At 31.4% G+C, this 20,844-nt stretch overlaps 2 long non-coding RNA genes across 3 annotated transcripts; one reads left to right on the top strand and one right to left on the bottom strand.

Moving 5' to 3' along the window:
• Positions 1 to 740: 740 nt before the first annotated feature.
• On the bottom strand, positions 741 to 1,287 carry LOC143251928 (uncharacterized). Its single transcript, XR_013028715.1, has 2 exons — positions 970 to 1,287; positions 741 to 919 (listed from the first exon to the last, which is right to left on the bottom strand). It is a non-coding gene; the product is annotated as an uncharacterized LOC143251928 (long non-coding RNA).
• Positions 1,288 to 13,645: 12,358 nt separating this feature from the next.
• On the top strand, positions 13,646 to 20,427 carry LOC143251927 (uncharacterized). 2 transcript variants are annotated; one of them, XR_013028714.1, is made up of 3 exons: positions 13,646 to 13,730; positions 17,556 to 17,689; positions 20,073 to 20,427. It is a non-coding gene; the product is annotated as an uncharacterized LOC143251927 (long non-coding RNA). The 2 variants fall into 2 exon arrangements; XR_013028713.1 differs by lacking the exon at positions 13,646 to 13,730 and adding an exon at positions 15,270 to 15,378 and having other exon boundaries at positions 20,073 to 20,426.
• The last annotated feature ends 417 nt before the right edge of the window (positions 20,428 to 20,844 follow it).

The raw sequence follows: 20,844 nt of genomic DNA, 5'->3' as shown, positions 1-20,844 counted from the left end.
GAACTTTGTGTGATTTTTGTCATAATGAGCTATATTTCCGAAATAAGCACACAAGTAATATTGCTTTTTTCCGATTTTATCGAGTAAACTTAAATTTAAAAAATATGTTTATTTTCTCGTTGATTGAGTTTTGGTTATAATTTTTAAATTCATCAAATATTTGAAATAGCTTTGTCCGTAACTTTGAACACGTAGGGCAAGGTCTAAACAAGTTTACAATCAACTAGATTTTAATATATTTAATTATAACTTTAAATTGTTTAAAATACAACTTTTAAATAGTTTGGACTTGTATATCGGGAAAACTTAAACTTTGTTAATACTTCAGGATTTTCCTTTTTATATTTTTATAAATAATATTCTTTCTGATAGATGGGGCTGTAATGCATCAGGATATTTCTTTTTGTTATTGAAAACAATATTCGAGATACTAGATGGCGCTACGGGATATTATATCGCAATATAAAGGTTACATAATAGGTGTTATATGGTTGTGCACTTCCGCAAAATTTCTAGAATGTTCTTTTGACTTTTCGTTAAGCATGTTACACAATTTTCCTTTAATCTTTTATAAAAACAAATGTTTATTACTCTTAAATACGTTTGGTGCTTAATAAAGATCTGAAAGTTAAAACTTTGCGTCAGAATATGAGAGCTATATTCTCTATTTGTTGCACTAGAATACAGTGAAAAGGCCCATGAGTGCTATTTAAGGCGTTTTTTCGTGCCTCGTGACGTAGTTGGCAACTTGAGAGTGTTCTGAAAAGTACGTTAGAACGACACTATAAGCGGGTTTTGAACGGAAGGTAGAGGAGAACTACGGAGATTAGAAGAACAACCAGAGGCGTCGTAACGGCAACGATGAATGGGAAATTTTAAGATAACACTGGTGAAATATCAGTTTGATATACAATATTCCCTCGCTATTTGGGGGGGTTAAAGAACGAAAAAAAAGAAATAGCGAAAAACAGCGAATATTGGATGCAGTTTTAAAACTTCTATGTATGAGATTATATACGGTACTGAATGCTTCCCAGTCACTTTCTAAAGACACTCTTACTCATTAATACAGTAATAATGTAGTAATGATAATGTAAACACATTTTAATTTTGTACTGCAACAATATTTTAATCAAAAAGAAACGTAGGTACAGGAGGACAGTAACACCGCATAGTATAGTTACCCATACTGTATCGTAAAGCCATTTTCTATGCGGACAACACATGAATAAGAATTGACAGAAAGTGGAACAAATTTAAAGGCAAACTTTGACAGATAAATACAGTACGCACAGTTCAGGTAATAATAATACAGTACAGTACAATTCGGTAATAATTGTTCGATAAAGACTGCAATCGATAAAACTGCTTGAGAGAGTAAATACAGACATACCCTCGAAAAGCGCTTTTAGTCTCTATGACCTACAAAAACCCGGTTTACCTAGCATTCACTTTTATGACGTTATACCGGCATAAGGTGCGATAGGTTTAAGAGCCTAACCCGCGAACAGGTGAGGGTATACTGTAATTTCATATTCTTATTAAAAAAAAATAGCGCTGAAGAATTATCGTGTAGATGCAAATAGGATAACTCTAAATTTATTGTTATGATAAACGTAAATTTTTGAGTAAACATCCGGATAGTAATATGTGATGTTAGTTTTATCATCTGTTGGTTTTTTTTTTTTTTATTTCAAAAAGTTTAGTGTGGGGAAGATTTAAGAAAAACACTCGTGCTAATTATGTATTTGTTGCAGTAGTTGTAATGAGCTTCACTTTCATGTTGTAGTAATTTCTGGAAGAGGAGTAAATGTTAATCACTTTTTCTCTTTGGCGAAATCGCTGCGAAAAAACGAAACTACTGTGAAGATCGGGTTTTAAATTGGAATTCTTAGAATAAAATCCTTTTAATATGGTCTTTTCAAAGACTTCATATGTTCGTCATAAGTATTCTTCCAATTGTAAAAAGGTGGCTGGTTAAATGTCTACTCTGCTGTTGGTCTAACATTAACTTTATAGATATTGATGAAAATCCATGGTGCTTGTATGATAATAGGTGAATAACGTAAAATCTTTGATTTAAAAGATGTTTTCTATTAAGAAAAGAGACATGGAAACATTGACGCTAAACACATTGCAACGATTTGTAATAAATAATAATCAAAACAGTATTTTAATGCGGGATCATTTGATTAAATTTAATCACAATTACATTAAGAAGGAAAATTGGTTTACTATATATGCTATAAGTATCCTTGAATGATAAGAATAAAAGAACATGGCAGTGGAATGTACTTGTAAATAATGTAATAGTGACGTTAAACATAACAGAGAGTTTAAAGATAATTGTTTACTAAGTATTTCAATCTAAGTTAAAATTGTAATAGTAGTCATGTTAAACATTTGGTGCGAAAAGATTTCTCGAAGTAATTTCAAAATGGTCAGAATAATGAAAAGCATTTGAGAGTATTTTATAATTAAATGTATCTAACTTTGCGATTTTGTCATTAGAACTGAATATTAGATAGACAATGAGATGAAACCCTTTTTTGCCCGATATTTTAACTACGAGCTAATTAAAGATTATGAAATCCATTAATTAAGTAATGATAACGAGAAAGCAAGTTTAAACATTTACTGTGTGACGAACTTGTGATATATAAATTATACGAATAACGTTGAGGTAAAGAATTAGCAATATGTTAAGTATTATAATTAAGTGGATAACAGTAACCATGAGGCTCACTTTCAAATGAAGAGACACTTTCGGTGTTGTGAATAGAAGTAATTATGATATAAGGTGAAATATTTGGATTATTCGGTTTTACGAAATTGCATATTAACAACAACGAGATAAATATTTTGAAATAAGTTGGCAACAACTAAACACACCGAGATACCAATGAATTGAATCAGTTTGATAATTTCATTATAAATAGCTTTTTATAACTGTAAAGTAATGCTTACTATATGATGAAAAGAGAAATTGGGAAAAAAATAACATATTGGAACATTTAATTGGTAAAATATTTACTGTGAGATAATCTCGCTGAAAGGAAAATTATAATGATAACATTTTGAAAAGGTTTACTGCAGTGTCTCATGAGTTTTATAATTAAATGTTTAAGGATAAAAAAGGAAACATTTGTTGTGCAGTGAGTTAATTAGATATAATTTTAAAATAAACTATTAAGGTAAACATTTACTTTGAAACGATTTCAGTATTGGTAAATATATCATGAAAACATCACGTGAAACATCTTCTATGCTGTCAATAGTATCGGTTATGGTAGAAATCGGTTTATATTAATACCGTGTTTCTCCGATAATAAGACCTACCCATAGAATAAGACCTAGTGTGATTTTTGGGGATAGTTTTAATATAAGCCCTACCCTTAAAATAAGCCCTAGTTAAGAGTGGCAGGAAGAGGAAAGAAATAAAAAAAATTAATTTATTAATTAGTTTAATAGTTAGTTAATATAAGTATTGGTAAATATATAATGAAAACATCACGTGAAACATCTTCTATGCTGTCAATAGTATCGGTTATGGTAGAAATCAGTATTATGTTAATACCGTGTTTCTCCGATAATAAGCCCTACCCTTAAAATAAGCCCTAGTTAAGAGTGGCAGGAACAGGAAAGAAATAAAAAAATAATAATTTATTAATTAGTTTAATAGTTAGTTAATTAGTTTAAGTATTAATCAGTTAGTTTAATAATAGTTTATTATTATATAAAATTCTACAAGAAATTGAGTTAAGTGAAAACTCAACAGGAATTTTAAAAACAGATGATTTGCAAGACATTCCAGAGGATGATGATATGATAGTTTTTGAATAAATTCCTGTTAATGAGTTTCTGAATGTTTTTCGTAATTTCTATTTATTTAGAGGTCTTATAATTTTTACTTTGTAACTTCATTTTTTTAATATATCAAAATAAGACAAGACACCCCCCGAAAATAAGCCCTAGTGTCATATTTTGGAGTGAAAATTAATATAAGCCCTGTCTTATTTTCGGAGAAACACGGTATATTTGCAGTGCCACCAATTCACTGGACGCAGAGTGAACAAGTAAGGTGAAATATTTACTATACGATAAGTTTAATATAGGTAGCTATGACAAGAAAGAAAACTAAAATAGTGACTTAGGAAAGGGTTTGTTATAATTGGTTGTAAAATATTCTATTTTCGCACTGAAAATAATTCACTTCAATGTTTTCAAAAAGCAAATGCTTCACTTCAAATTAACATTGTATTGTATGTGTATAATGATAACAATGAATAACATTTACTGTAATAAGAGATTATCAGTGATCTTGTAATGATACACGTAGAATCAATTACTTTTTCGTAAGTTCGCTAAAAGTGGTGTTATAATTGTATCAGTGAGAGAAAACGTTTACCATACGATGTGTTCATGAGTTAAAATCCGGAAATAATAACAATAAGTTATGAATTTACTGTAGGTGAAAGCTGTAATTTATTAGAATAAGATAAAATATTTCGTGTGTGAACAATTCACAATATTGAATCGTGACGATAACAGGGATTACTGTGCAATGACTTAACTATAAACGAACATTTAATGATGAAATTAGAGTGAAATGTCAAGTGCGCTATAATTTACGATAAATAGCCATGGGATAAAAAGCTGAATTATTCTCCGTACAATAAAAATATTTTAAGTGTATTACTATATAAATAAGATCCACTTTTCGACCACTTACCTTAAAGGAAGATTGTGGTAGTAATGATTAAAACATTTACAATTGAATAAATAATTTAAGATATATGCGGTGCTCTTGTGAAGTGTCGCCAACAACGTGTCACAAAGTGAAGTATAGTTTCTCCAGTGTTTAGATTGAATTTCTTGTGAGTTCCTTCGTCGGTGAGTTCATTGTGTTTTATTAACATCACATGTGACTTCTCATAGTCCATGGTATTTTCTGACGTCATACCTAGATATATTTAAAATCGTTTTTACGTGAGAAATGGGCTGAGACAGATTGTACAGCCACCTTTATCCCAGTTTCTAATTTGGACGAATATTTCGTGTCCTTCCAGGAAAGCATCCATGTTATCATTCTTCATAAAATTTGGGCAGGTTGGATTGGTTGGTCCTGTATCCATTTTCATTCGTTGTTCCACCTTTGTTGTGATATGTAGGTGATTTCACGTTGTGTTCCATTCTTTCCATACTCTTATTTTCTTTATTTTTCCTACTACTACTTGTTATTTAACAAATCTTCGTAGTTCACCATCTTTAAGTAAAGATGAAGTTGCTAATCCTTCTCCATCCATTTATCAAAATAAATATGGCATAATGGTAATCTCTACATTCTGTCTAACCACAACAACAGTTATGTATGTATAGGCCCACTTCTGCTGTTTGTCTTTCACGATCATACACAACTGTGTAATCTCAGCTGGCTAACGATGGTCACGTTTTACATCGGTCGCGATTTTTCACAATAGGTGTATATGAACTGTTGGCTACAAATTTCAACAATAAACTGACAATACAATCCACTTATTTAAAATAGTATTCAAAACAATTAAAATGTCTATACAATTGTTTTTACATTTTTCGATCTCCGTTGTATTGCAGGCTTTAAATATTTGTTTTTCGTTAAATTCCACACGGGCTAGTCAATTTAGTTTAGAACACCATTTGACTAAAAATAAAATTAATCTCTGTCATTATAATAGTCAGTGATAACTTCACCTACACTACCATATGGGCAACTACAGATATATTCAAAGATTTAAATAATTATATTTTGTGAAACATTTCGCACAGGCGAGTTTGATTACTGTAGAACTCCATTTGAAGAAATTATTTTTCTCTTTTCTATTTATACAGTATTTATTTTCTTTCATTATAACAATTGAATAATCTTCACTACATATTAGTTATGGTTAAATTTAGAAGCACACTAAATATATATTTCGCCAACTTTGTTTTATTTTCATTTTCAGTGATTTTCTCCATACAGTAACCAGTTGTTCATATGTCCATCTATAAATTTCTTAGCTGAGCACCTATATTTTATTTTTCTACAAACTATAAGGTAATCTTTAACAATACTCAGTGGGAGCTTCGAAAAACACTCTGAATATTAGAATAAGGTCAATGCATCACAATTGAACTACACCTCAGATGATTCTCAAGCAGTTACATAAGTAAACCTGCTATTACTGTCTCTCTGCTTGCACAATATAAAACAAGCCAGTTCTTCATTTATGTTTGATTCCTTTTCTCATTTCTTTCCAGTAGTCTTAGGTCTAGTATTTCTTAATCGTCATTAAAGTTATCATTCTTGTGATTCTTTATTTTAAAAAATACACGAGACATATCCAACAGTGCCTCGATAGCTACACCCGCCATGTTTTCTTTCCTCTTGAAGTACCTTTGAAAGAGATTGGCATGTTATATCTGGGTTTTCCATACACTTTCACCTCATAATCCATTCTGTTGGCTACTTTCTGCACATGAAAAAGTCCTTTCCACAGCAGGCATAGTTTATTGTTGTCTGTTGGTATGAGAACCAAGGTCTTCTTTCCGGTCTTGAAACATTGATTTTTGGCGTTTTTTCATTGAAGTGGTTTTGAGTGTCTTGAGCTTTATACAAACGTGTTCAAGGTGGTTGACAGGTTTGTTCCAGTCGGTTTCTAAAGTATCATTGCATATGACTTTTGTGTTAAATATATAATTTGCTTATGAAAAATAAAGACCGTTTTGCCTTTGTGTGAGTTGTCAAATTTTTTACGCACGTAAAAAAAACTTATTTTAAAAAAACCGTAGAATATAGATAATTGTGGTAAGACAAATGAAAACATAAAAAATCAAATTTCGTCAACATATTCAGTTCAAAAGTAGGAGAGGAAAGGATCAGCTATGAGGGGAGGAGGAGGCTGATAAACCTAAAGTATGTTTATAGATTAAATAGTTATTTAAATTAGTATGACTTTTCTCGATCATGTAGAAAACTTATTTTTAAAAAACCCGTAAATATAGATAATTGTGGTAAGACAAATGAAAACATAAACAATCAAATTTCGTAAACATATTCACTTCAAAAGTAGGAGAGGAAAGGATCAGCTATGAGGGGAGGAGGAGGCTGATAAACCTAAAGTATGTTTATAGATTAAATAGTTATTTAAATTAGTATGACTTTTCTCGATCATGTAGAAAACTTATTTTTAAAAAACCCGTAAATATAGATAATTGTGGTAAGACAAATGAAAACATAAAAAATCAAATTTCGTCAACATATTCAGTTCAAAAGTAGGAGAGGAAAGGATCAGCTATGAGGGGAGGAGGAGGCTGATAAACCTAAAGTATGTTTATAGATTAAATAGTTATTTAAATTAGTATGACTTTTCTCAATCATGTAGAAAACTTATTTTTAAAAAACCCGTAAATATAGATAATTGTGGTAAGACAAATGAAAACATAAAAAATCAAATTTCGTAAACATATTCAGTTCAAAAGTAGGAGAGGAAAGGATCAGCTATGAGGGGAGGAGGAGGCTGATAAACCTAAAGTATGTTTATAGATTAAATAGTTATTTAAATTAGTATGACTTTTCTCAATCATGTAGAAAACTTATTTTTAAAAAACCCGTAAATATACATAATTGTGGTAAGACAAATGAAAACATAAAAAATCAAATTTCGTAAACATATTCACTTCAAAAGTAGGAGAGGAAAGGATCAGCTATGAGGGGAGGAGGAGGCTGATAAACCTAAAGTATGTTTATAGATTAAATAGTTATTTAAATTAGTATGACTTTTCTCGATCATGTAGAAAACTTATTTTTAAAAAACCCGTAAATATAGATAATTGTGGTAAGACAAATGAAAACATAAAAAATCAAATTTCGTCAACATATTCACTTCAAAAGTAGGACAGGAAAGGATCAGCTGTGAGGGGAGGAGGAGGCTGATAAACCTAAAGTCTGTTTATAGATGAAATAGTTATTTAAATTAGTATGACTTTTCTCGATCACGTAGTTGTGTAATTATAAAGTGTGTAACAAAATGTTTAATAAAGAATGATTTTGTTTTCTATTTATTCTTTTGTGTGTGTATGGAATTTATTTTAATCTTTTAATCTTCAAAAGGTAATTATTACTTGGAAAAGAAGTTCACACATTGTGATATTTAATTTAACCTCAAAACAATGTTCAATCAATAAATCAGCTGTTCTAAACGTTTTTGTTATTTTTTTTATCCACAGAATACTCAAAGTTGAGTGATTTGTAATAACAGATGGTTGCTTTTACTTTTATAATTTTTGTCATTATTTTATTCAACTATGCACAATAGAAATGTTCTCTTGCAGGATAGTGATAAGTCTATGGTCTTACAACAACAAAATCCGGAGTTCGATTCTCTGCGGTTGACACAACAGATAAGCCCACTCTAGTTTTACCCTCACACAAACACGTAACACATAAATAACTTTTGAAATTCGATTTTAAACCTTCATTTGTACAAGTTTAATACTTGATTAGCATTTCTCCTAGAGAACATCATAACATTGCGTTTGGATGTTGAGAAATGGTATAATTAAAATCAAACACGGCTCAAAAATTTCTTCAATGACAATAAAACTGGGTACTAAAAACATAAAGTTAATGAAACGGAAATAGTTATTTATGGAATAAGACAATTAAGGGCAATAATTTGCGTTTAGAAAATATTCATTTGAAATATCCCGATTTATTGTAAATAAGGTGCAATGAACTTACTTGTACGGTTTGAACACAGAATTTAACCAAATGTTCTTTAAATGGAGGTCTTTTATTTGTTATATATTTTTTGGGAAGCAATCGTTTTACGCAACAGCCAAGACGTTGTTGTCAATAACTGAAAGGGTAGGGGTAAATTGCATTTGTCAATGAAAATAACTGCATATGAAATTGTGTGAACATCTTCATGTGTTCCCCTTTACTTCCGTTTTGCGGAATATATAGAGTGATACTGCTTTCCCGTCACGTTTAGTTTGCACCACGTGCAGATGATTACGGTAGGATGTGTGAAATGTATTAGTCACAAATCAACTAATATTTCTGCAAGAAAAGTCCTTGAAAGTTTCATCACACAACAGGTGTGCATCTTTGACTGTTTTATAACATTCAAATGGTGTGAGTGGTGGTAGTGTTAAGTTTTAAATGAGTGATAAATTACAAAGTTAAATCTGTGCGCGATTATTTGGGGTTTATTTATAAAAACATATAATTGTGGACATGGTGAGATCCATGTAAAGAAGTTCACACAATGGTTAAAGATCACCATTTTAATCAAGCTCCCTATATTTGCTTTGCACTTCTTTCTATAATGTCATATTATAATAAAAAGTTTACATTCATAGGAAGATGTTTCGTTGATTGGTTTCATATTTGTATTTTTAGAATGGATGGTAAATAGTTAGCAACTAAAATATTACTACAGAAAAAAGTCAACGGAAGGAAAACCCTACAGTTTGTTTGACTGCTAGACGTTTGTCATAAGTTTTTCAGTAGATATATTTTTAGGAACTATAAATCATACTTAGGGGAGAAAGTTTTTTAACGTTTTTCAGTTAAAAAATGGACACTTAAAAATACATTTAACTTTGAATAACTTATCAAAGGAAAAACCAATAAGCAGAACACTATTATTAAAATACCTATAATTAGCGGTTAATTATCACTCTTATAATACATACACATCTTCCGCTGTAGGAGAAATTCTGTCGTATTGTGTGTACCAAGTTAATCTGTTTTCCAGGTACAAAATCCAAAGCTTTATCGCGAGCCTAACCCACGCTCGTTTTTGAATAAATAACATAGAAAAATGAGGTTCATTAAACTGGATATAACCTCCACATAAAATACGTCAAAATCTACCTATAAAATGTTAGTTTCCAAAGAAAACTAAATAATTAAATACAACCAGAATTTATACAATAACACTGCAATTTCGTTTTTTGTTTTACAGTCTTTTTTGGATTGAATATATTTAATTTAGGTGTGTGAGCAATATTGCACCTAATTTATTATTCAATATTATACAGCAGAATAACTGATTAGTTACTGTACACGCACATTGAAGATTACCATCTCTTTTTCACTGATGTTAAAATCGAAAATATCATTTGTAACATTGAGAACTAATGCATTCATCGACTGCCCGCACCCTTTGGTGGGAACTACATTTTTTCCCGTTTAGGGCACATCAGCACAACTTGGGTCAGGCGAACCACAGACGAGCAGTTAGACCTCCTATAATAGTGATGTCTATATAAGAATTATAGGGTTTTTCAGTAATCTAAGTCGTTATATAGTGGCTTAAATTAATTTAGGTATGTGAATAATATTATGACATTGTGCCTAATTTATTATTCGACATTACAAAGTGGACCAACAGTCTAATGATTACACATATATAACAGATTTATTTTCTTTCGCACGTTACAATAACAATCTCGTACATAATTTAATTATCATAAAAAGTTAAACAATTCACTGCATACATTGCAATAAAAACTTTCTATAAGATGTTAAGCATTGTAACAAGTTAAAAGGTTATAACCTACTGTACAACCAAAATCTTTATAATGTTAGATATTATAGTAAGCTAGACAAATCATCATATGCATTACAGTCAGTATCAATGTGTGTCATGTTAGTCACTCTGACAAGTTAAACAACTTATCACATACATTACAATTAGTATCAATGTGTGTCATGTTAGTCACTGTGACAAGTTAAACAACTTATCACATACATTACAATCAGTATCAATGTGTGCCATGTTAGTCACTGTGACAAGTTAAACAACTTATCACATACATTACAATTAGTATCAATGTGTGCCATGTTAGTCACTGTGACAAGTCAAACAACTTATCACATACATTACAATCAGTATCAATGTGTGCCATGTTAGTCACTGTGACAAGTTAAACAACTTATCACATACATTACAATCAGTATCAATGTGTGCCATTGTTAGTCACTGTGACAAGTTAAATAACTTATCACATACATTACAGTCAGTATCAATGTGTGCCATGTTAGTCACTGTGACAAGTTAAACAACTTATCACATACATTACAGTCAGTATCAATGTGTGCCATGTTAGTCACTGTGACAAGTTAAACAACTTATCACATACATTACAGTCAGTATCAATGTGTGCCATGTTAGTCACTGTGACAAGTGCCATTGTTAGTCACTGTGACAAGTTAAACAACTTATCACATACATTACAGTCAGTATCAATGTGGACCATGTTAGTCACTGTGACAAGTTAAACAACTTATCACATACATTACAGTCAGTATCAATGTGGACCATGTTAGTCACTGTGACAAGTTAAACAACTTATCACATACATTACAGTCAGTATCAATGTGGACCATGTTAGTCACTGTGACAAGTCAAACAACTTATCACATACGTTACAGTCAGTATCAATGTGTACCATTGTTAGTCACTGTGACAAGTTAAACAACTTATTACATACATTACAGTCAGTATCAATGTGTGCCATGTTAGTCACTGTAACAAGTTAAACAACTTATCACATACATTACAATCAGTATCAATGTGTACCATGTTAGTCACTGTGACAAGTTAAACAACTTATCACATACATTACAGTCAGTATCAATGTGTGTCATGTTAGTCACTGTGACAAGTTAAACAACTTATCACATACATTACAGTCAGTATCAATGTGTGCCATGTTAGTCACTGTGACAAGTTAAACAACTTATCACATACATTACAGTCAGTATTAATGTGTGCCATGTTAGTCACTGTGACAAGTTAAACAACTTATCACACACATTACAGTCAGTATCAATGTGGACCATGGTAGTCACTCTGACAAGTTAAACAACTTATCACATACATTACAGTCAGTATCAATGTGTACCATGTTAGTCACTGTGACAAGTTAAACAACTTATCACATACATTACAGTCAGTATCAATGTGGACCATGTTAGTCACTGTGACAAGTTAAACAACTTATCACACACATTACAGTCAGTATCAATGTGGACCATGTTAGTCACTGTGACAAGTTAAACAACTTATCACACACATTATAGTCAGTATATATGTGTGTCATGTTAATCACTGTGACAAGTTAAACAACTTATCACATACATTACAATTAGTATAAATGTTGACCATGTTAGTCACAGTGACAAGTTAAACAACTTATCACATACATTACAATTAGTATAAATGTGGACCATGTTAGTCACCGTGAGAAGTTAAACAACTTATCACACACATTACAGTCAGTATCAATGTGTGCCATGTTAATCACTGTGACAAGTTAAACAACTTATCACATACATTACAATTAGTATAAATGTTGACCATGTTAGTCACAGTGACAAGTTAAACAACTTATCACACACATTACAGTCAGTATCAATGTGTGCCATGTTAGTCACAGTGAGAAGTTAAACAACTCATCACACACGTTACAGCTTAGTATTTTCATGATGTACTAGTAGCCTTTTGTAGCTTCAGTGATGTCGAGAAACCCACTTGTTGAGAAATTTATATGCAAAAACGGCTCGTTTGGGCTGAGAAAACACTTTACATAGAAGAGCGAACAACGTTTCGACCTTCTTCGGTCATCGTCAGGTTCACAAAGAAAGAGGTAACTGACCGGAAGCTGACCACATGTTTGAAAGGGGGTTGTATAACTGTGTGTCGAAATGTAGAGGGCGGTATTAGATGTTTGAATATATAATTTTATTTATTATATTAATATAGTTGTTCGCTCTTCTATGTAAAGTGTTTTCTCAGCCCAAACGAGCCGTTTTTGCATATAAATTTGTAGCTTCAGTATCTTTTGAAATCGTCTTAAAATTGTTTTGGTGATTCTTTATGCTAACTATTAAATTAATATCTCTTTTATTTAATTATTTTATAATTATCTAACAAGTTCAGAATGACACTAAGTGATTGTTTGAAGAAAATGAAGACCTTCAGTGAGTCGTTACTACGTATTTGCGCTCACTCACATGTATAAGATTTACAGTTATCTTGATGTAGTCTGATCCCTTTATCCTTGAACCTTTTACTCAATCACGATGCAGTCAAACCGGTTTCTTACAGTGTGGAAACCTAACAGTTGTTTGGCAGCGTTGTCTTTACCTATGTTGTTCTTTACATTTCTATAAATAATATTTTACTAGACAACTCCACTTTGAAATAAAATATTATTTTGTTTTTGATAAGTATCTGACAAGCCCAGGCGACCACGAACAACGTTACTTTTCAAAATCATCTTTACTTTGAATAACTTGCAACATAAATTCATTGTCATACCAAAAATCAACAACTAACCCCAGTCGTGTGTGCAGTATCATTTCTTATCAAAGCCAAATCAGTTACAATCCTGCTTTTAACCATTCAGTACCTGTATGCGGAGCTTTGATTCTTTCCGCGATTTGATTTTTGTATAACGATTTTTTTTTCTATTGTACTACAGTTTGATAATTATTATTAATTTTAGTTTTTTCAATGTTTTCGAAATCTCAAGCTTAAGTTGTTTTAAAATTAGCACCAAGAAAAATTAATCAACCAAAAAAATCATGTCTGGAATCTAAACCACAAGGAAAACAAGAACAGAAAAAAATGAGATAACTTAAAGCTATTGACGACAGGAAGTTCAATACAAGAAAACCACGAAGGACCAAGAAAGTGAATACTTTTTAAAAGTTATTAAATTTAAATAATCAAAAAAGTACTGATTCTTGTAAATTACTTGATAATAAACAATGAAAACGGAAAAATTAAAACTTGTAAATGTGTATAACGAACTGAAGGATTCTAAAGAAATAACAATTGTTCTTCCAAATTGTTAGTTTGATATCAATGAAATATTGTAATCTGAACTCAAGCCCAAGATAACCCAATACAAAGGAATACCTTCATACCAATATTAATAAATACAATCCAACATCTAAACACGCCCTCTACAATCTTATACTCAATTACATGGCATGGCCAGGTGGATAAGACACTCGACTCGTAATCTGAGGGTCGCGGGTTCGAATCCCCGTCGCACCAAACATGCTCGCCCTTTCAGCCGTGGGAGCGTTATAATGTAACGGCCAATCCCACCATTCGTTGGTAAAAGAGTAGCCTAAGAGTTCACGGTGGGTGATGATGACTAGCTGCCTTCCCTCTAGCCGTACACTGTTAAATTAGGGGCGACTAGCGCAGATAGCCCTTGAGTAGCTGTGCGTGAAATTCAGAACAAACCAAAACCAATTCTTCTTGTAATAAACAACTTTAGTATGGCTCAGAAAATATCATACAGTATAGTACAGAAAATTAGTAAACAGAGTGTTGAGTTATATTAAGTTTATTTTGAATATACAAATCAGAATATCACGTGAGTACCACAACCAATGTGAAATCGCAGTACAACAACATCAATTGCAAATGTATTTTGGCATTTTTTTTTTTTTGCCTTTTCGTAGGTAGTGTGATGCCATCTAAACTATAATCTTTCAGTTAGCATATGTTGCAGGCGAAAATATTGATACATTCAGATGACAAAGATGTGTTCAGGTCTGGTATTTACAACTTCCATGACAAGAACATGCACTCGGCGCCTTTCGAAAACAAAGGAATATTTATGAACTTGGAGCACCAGGACCATTCAAAAAAGAAACATGGAACAAATATTAACCATCCATGGAAAGCAAAGTCTTATAACAAATGTCAAAAATAACAGTACACACCATATTCAAGAATGATCTCCATTTAGAAAAGTGACAGAAATCGCATATGCAGAAGTTACTTCTACGACTTACTCCTTCAACTGTATCATACCTTAAAGCAGCTGGGATGGGTGTTCACACTGTTCCATACAAAGACATGTTGGTAAAGTCAACACACAAGGGGTTTTGTATAATCACACTGCTGAAGCAGGTGCTGGAAAACCATAATCTACATTCACTGTATAACTTATGGAAAACCTGGAAGTGGGACCAGTGAACTTTGGAAATGATTGCCGTATGATTGAGTATTTTGCAATGTATACCACATCAGAAGGCTATTATCAATATGCACAGTCGTCAGATAGAGCATGACCAGACATAGTGACGCTAATCATTTTAAAATAGCCTCCGTATTATAGTAGAAATTATAATCCTTATATTCCTGAAGGACACTAAAATGGCGTTATAAGGAACATTTAATGTTGAAACTTAAACTGTTGTGATGTCAGTAAAACGTGCACATGCTGAGAGGGCGAGCATGTTTGGTGTGACAGGGATTCGAACTCAGATTATTTCCCAACTTCTCTATCATCTGAGGCTGGCAATTAGCAACTTACCTTGCAAGTATTGTGCTTACTGTTTTCATTATGTTGTTTCTTGTTATAAATAACAATTTTCCATCTTTTCTTGACTTTTGCCATAATAATATTTCATGTTTTAATTGATTCACAATGTGGTGCTCCATATTCTTACTTGTTTATAATATCATAACTTTCTAATCTGATCTTGGATGAATAACCATCGAATTCCTCTACTTCTTAAATATATAAAAAATAGGAAAAGTGACAATTACACATTTACATCTAAATTTGATATCTCGTACATTTTATATAAAGGTAGGTAGAATAAATGATTTAAGTGATTGATCACTTACTATATATTTTCTTGTATTAATAAGAAGGGCAAATTACATTTTTTGTATCATTTTATTTGCAACTTAAGAATAAACTGCCATTTTTTATATTAAAATCATGGACAATACTGATGAAACTGTGACAGACCAATATCTTTGTATCTAACAGCCAATTGTGTGTTTATATATCTGTCTATCATATTCTGTATCTCCTGAACTGTTACATGTAGAAAAAATAAGTGTATTAAATTGTTTATTTTCAAAGGTACATTACAAGAAAATTATTAATTTTTTTTGCAATTCCTTAATATTTCATATCAATATTAACATTAATCCGTTAACCTGTACTGAATGGGCAGTGAAAAACACCAATAAGAATAAAAGTATTTATTTTTGGAAGAGAATTTCACAGCTTGTACACCATCACAGCTTGTACACTATTCCAAAGGATTAGATTAAATGCCCATTTTATATTCATTCCTCACTAATTTTAGGGAAATTACCACTGAATTGTTTCAATAGCATCTATTAGTATGATAATAAACCCATGAGATGATACCCTAAGAATGAACCACAGAAACTCTCCACACCAAAGGAAAAGGAGGGCTAATCAGACCTTTGGCAACAGAAATTAGCTGAACTCAAAAAGTGAAAGTCAGTCAAGAAAATTCCATTTGTTGTAATTAAATTAAGAAATTTGTTATCTAAAGAAACCAGTTCCCAAATTAATGGATTAATTTATGGAAATTCTCAAAATATCTTGATTAATACTGGTTCAACAGTTGCCATTATTTGATCTTCTCTGATAATGAAGGTTGGGAAACTGCTTGTATCAGTTCTGACATGCATGAGGTTCCAACAAGAGGAAAGTGGGGGGTCATTCTCACTGTGGGAAACTTCTCCACACAAATTGATGTAATGATGATTGACATTGAGGAAGGATACATATTAGGAATAGACTTCATTCAGAAACACATGTAATGTTAGACTATCTTTAGATTTGAACAGTTTTTTTATTTTTATTATTATTATACGAGATCAAGAAATCCTTGTGCAATACACGACATACCACTAGATGTTAAACTTCCAATGTTAAAAAGAATGGAAGTGCAAGATAATTAAAACATCCAACCCAACGTAGAACAAAGCATAAAGTTGATCCAGACCTAAGGTAAACTATTGTGATCATGAGAGATATAGTCAACTGGGAAGTGTAAAGTTTCAGTTTGTTTTTAGTGAACTAACAGAGATATGAAAAGTATTGTAGATGCATTAGATATTAGCAAGTAATGACTTTTTAGCATTATTTGTGAAGTTAGTCTGTGATGTATAACTATGTTGTAGAAATTTAAAACTTACAGTTGGAAATATAAAATGCCTTTCTTATCATTAAGTGGAATGAACATTGCATTCTTCTATTATGTAAACACTCAGAAAGTACCCACTCAATAAGAGTAATCGTTACAATAATTCAAGTTTATTTGCAGCAGGTAAAATGAATGAGCCTCCCAGATTAAATGATACACATTTGTCATTGTGTTGCCAAAGATAATATTCTTATGAAAACTTTTACACTTTAAATGATTAGATCCTTGTGGGAATGTTTATGTCACTTGTTGGTGTATTTACATTGCACAAGGAAATATTTTAATGGAATTGTTCATGATTTGTAAAATAAGATTATTTTAGATATGAGTTTTCATGTTTCAATATGTATATTTTGATCATATATGATAATGAGAATCAAAGAAATATGTAAGGTTAGAATGGTTGGTGTCTCTCTAACAAATCTTAGAGCTTTTGGGATAGTGAAGGCTTGTTGTGTTTCTTTGATTATGTGAATTAATAAGATACGTTATAATTCTCCTATGTTTAATCTTTTAGACTGATGTGTAATAACTGCACTTGGTTCTACAAAAATACACTTTGTTATGGTGTTGGAGGAATTACTATTTTCAGTGCTGTAGTGCTATTAACGATGATTCCAGTGCAGTTGAAAACAAAGGTAAAAAAAGAAGGTAAGTCGGGAATAATTGAGTTTCAACACAACAGAGTTGATAAAATTGAAGAACTTAAACTGATAGTTAAACCAAATACATCATGACATTATAAGTATCAAAATATAAAAATTCATCATACCAGTTACAATATAACTGACACGTACAACTCATGATATGGTGTCTGTTCTTAGTGTTGCAATATAAAATATTTCTTGATAGCAGAACAGAATTTAACAAAAATGTCTTCGTAGTAGTGATAAAACATATAAAAACTCCATGCTACTAGCATTGAAATATAAAATGCACTTCGAATTTGGGTAAATTCTGATGATGAGAAACCCACTTGAAGTAAAAATGTGTTATCCAGACAGCTGGTATGGGTATTAAAACTTTGATTAAAATAAACTACAAAACAATGTTTTGACCTTCTAAGGTCATCTTTAGGCATGAAAACATGCAGTTTTCACATGACATGTGGACAAGAAGAACATTAAGTTGTTTTAATCCTGCCTACTTTTCTTCTTATGCATCCTTCAAAATATATGGATGGTATGGCTGTTGAGTATTCAGCTAAGATCAGGATGTCTCAAGATTACAACCTTTACTTTTTAATGGGAATAACCAATCAAATGGGTAACACTGGGAACTCTGGGTAATTTATGTTACATATTCAGTTGAGATCAGGATGTCTGAAGATTACAACCTTTACTTTTTAATGGGAATACCCAATCAAATGGATAACACTGGGAACTGTGGGCAATGTATGTTACATATTCAGCTGAGATCAGGATGTCTCAAGATTGCAACCTTTACTTTTAAATATGAATAACCAATCAAATGGGTAACACTAGGAACTCTGGGTAATTATATGTTACATATTCATCTAAGATCAGGATTCTCAAGATTGCAACCTTTACTTTTTAATGGGAATAACCAATCAAATGGGTAACACTGGGAACTCTGGGTAATTTATGTTACATATTCAGCTAAGATCAGGATGTCTCAAGATTACAGCCTCCTTTACTTTTAAATAGGAATAATTAATCGAATGGATAACACTAGGAACTCTGGGTAATTTTATGTTAATATTCAGCTGAGATCAAGATGTCTCAAAATTACAACCTTTACTGTTTAATGGGAATAACCAATCAAATGGGTAACACTGGAAACTGTGGGTAATTTATGTTACATATTCAGCTAAGATCAAGATGTCTCAAAATTACAACCTTTACTTTTTAATGGGAATAACCAATCAAATGGGTAACACTGGGAACTCTGGGTAATTTTATGTTACATATTCAGTTCAGTCATTCTGGAATATTATATTTAGTCATATGGTCAACCTGGAACTAATTCTTGAGAGAATGTAACCAGCCTGATCTATCCATCTCTTCAATAAAAGCAACTATCCATCATTTCAAAAACAGAACTTCACACACGCACACAGTTATTTTGTATTGTACGAATAAAAGTTATTTCAGTGTATATTAAATATTGTGTTTAGTTTATTTTGTAGCACAAACTCAGTTTTCTGTAAAGGCACTCAGTATTACTTTGCAATATATCTTGCCAAACTTCGTGTTATATAGAGGGCCTATCTGATTTAGTTTTTCGGAGAAATGGTTTTAGCTGAAAATACCACAATATCAGATAAAAAATGTAACAACACTGGCATTGAAACAACACAAGAGACTGTCCATCTTTTTAGTGTAATAGCATTGCAGTATACATCGATACACTTTGCTTAGCATTACATCTTACAGAGTTATATTTCAAATATTCTATATTTTATATTTCATAATAATTCTGTGGTTGAAAATGAAAACAGTAGAAAACTTTTTAATGAAATGGATACCAAATGCCCTACTGTCACTTTCATTACAGTATGGTATACATTTTTATCTCACATAAATATGAAACAAACTTACTTCTTCGGGAATTACAGTGATGTGTACATTAATATTACGGATAGCAAAAAAAAATTGTTTTATGATGTTTTGAGTGGTTTTCAAACTTTCAAGTATATTCTTTATTTTTATTTCCAGTCGAAAAGTAGTTCTTATTAGTACTGTGTATTCTTGACATTTATTACACGTGCTATAAAGATTTTTCTCTTAGTTCAGACAGAAATTCAGTGAAATATAGTTGAGTGTGGTATTAGAGTTTAATGGAGGTAAATTTGTGTATAACCTGACCACATTTTTCAAACATAAAAGTTAGTTAATAAATATGTACAAGTAATTGTTTATTCGTTTTAAACCAACCAGTCTTAGGGAAGAAATTATAGTTGTTTTATTGGTTTTAATTTATTGACCTTTATTCATCACTAATATCCTAAATTAATAGATAACAAAAGAACATTGTAACAGATCTGTATTTTTTTTCTCTTTTTTTTTTACAGCCTTTCAGATAGTCTATGGTGACAACCCTGACAAACCCTATGGATATGAGAACCAAAGTGAAAAAGATCCACTACTTCGAACTTGTGAAGAACGTAAAGTTTAAGTTTCAACTTCAGTGGACTTGAAAAACTTGGTTGTGTAGCTTGTTATTTAAAAGTTTGTTTTCATAAACAAATTACAGTTGTCACTTGTTGTTCAAATGGTGACTGGTTTTTAACCTGATCATGTTTCTACAACAACTTTCATAACAATAAAATGGCAGAAAAGAAATCAGAGGTAAGAGGCTGTGTATATATGTTAACTATTAACACAGAATCAAATGATATATTGAAATGATTAATCAAGTAAATTTCATGAGCATCAGAATGACCAACATACTCGCTGTTCTATGTATATCACAGCCTCTTAATTTTTGTTAGTTAAAATTGTAAGAAATGACAAAAAATAAATATAACAATTGAATTGTTCTAGGTCTAAGTTAAAAAGCGCAAACTCATTGATTTATTTCTCAGTAAAGAAGAGTGCTTCTGCCTGCAAAATTACTCTCTCCATTGGAACAACAACACATTATTTGATCACTGATTGATTCTACAATCTGTTGATATATCTGCCTGCAAAATTACTCTCTCCATTGGAACAACAACACATTATTTGACCACTGATTGATTCTACAATCTGTTGATATATCTGCCTGCAAAATTACTCTCTCCATTGGAACAACAACACATTATTTGATCACTGATTGATTCTACAATCTGTTGATATATCTGC

Source organism: Tachypleus tridentatus, chromosome 6, assembly GCF_004210375.1.
Source record: "Tachypleus tridentatus isolate NWPU-2018 chromosome 6, ASM421037v1, whole genome shotgun sequence".
Taxonomy (NCBI): domain Eukaryota; kingdom Metazoa; phylum Arthropoda; class Merostomata; order Xiphosura; family Limulidae; genus Tachypleus; species Tachypleus tridentatus.
This window is presented reverse-complemented; position numbering and strand designations above follow the sequence as displayed.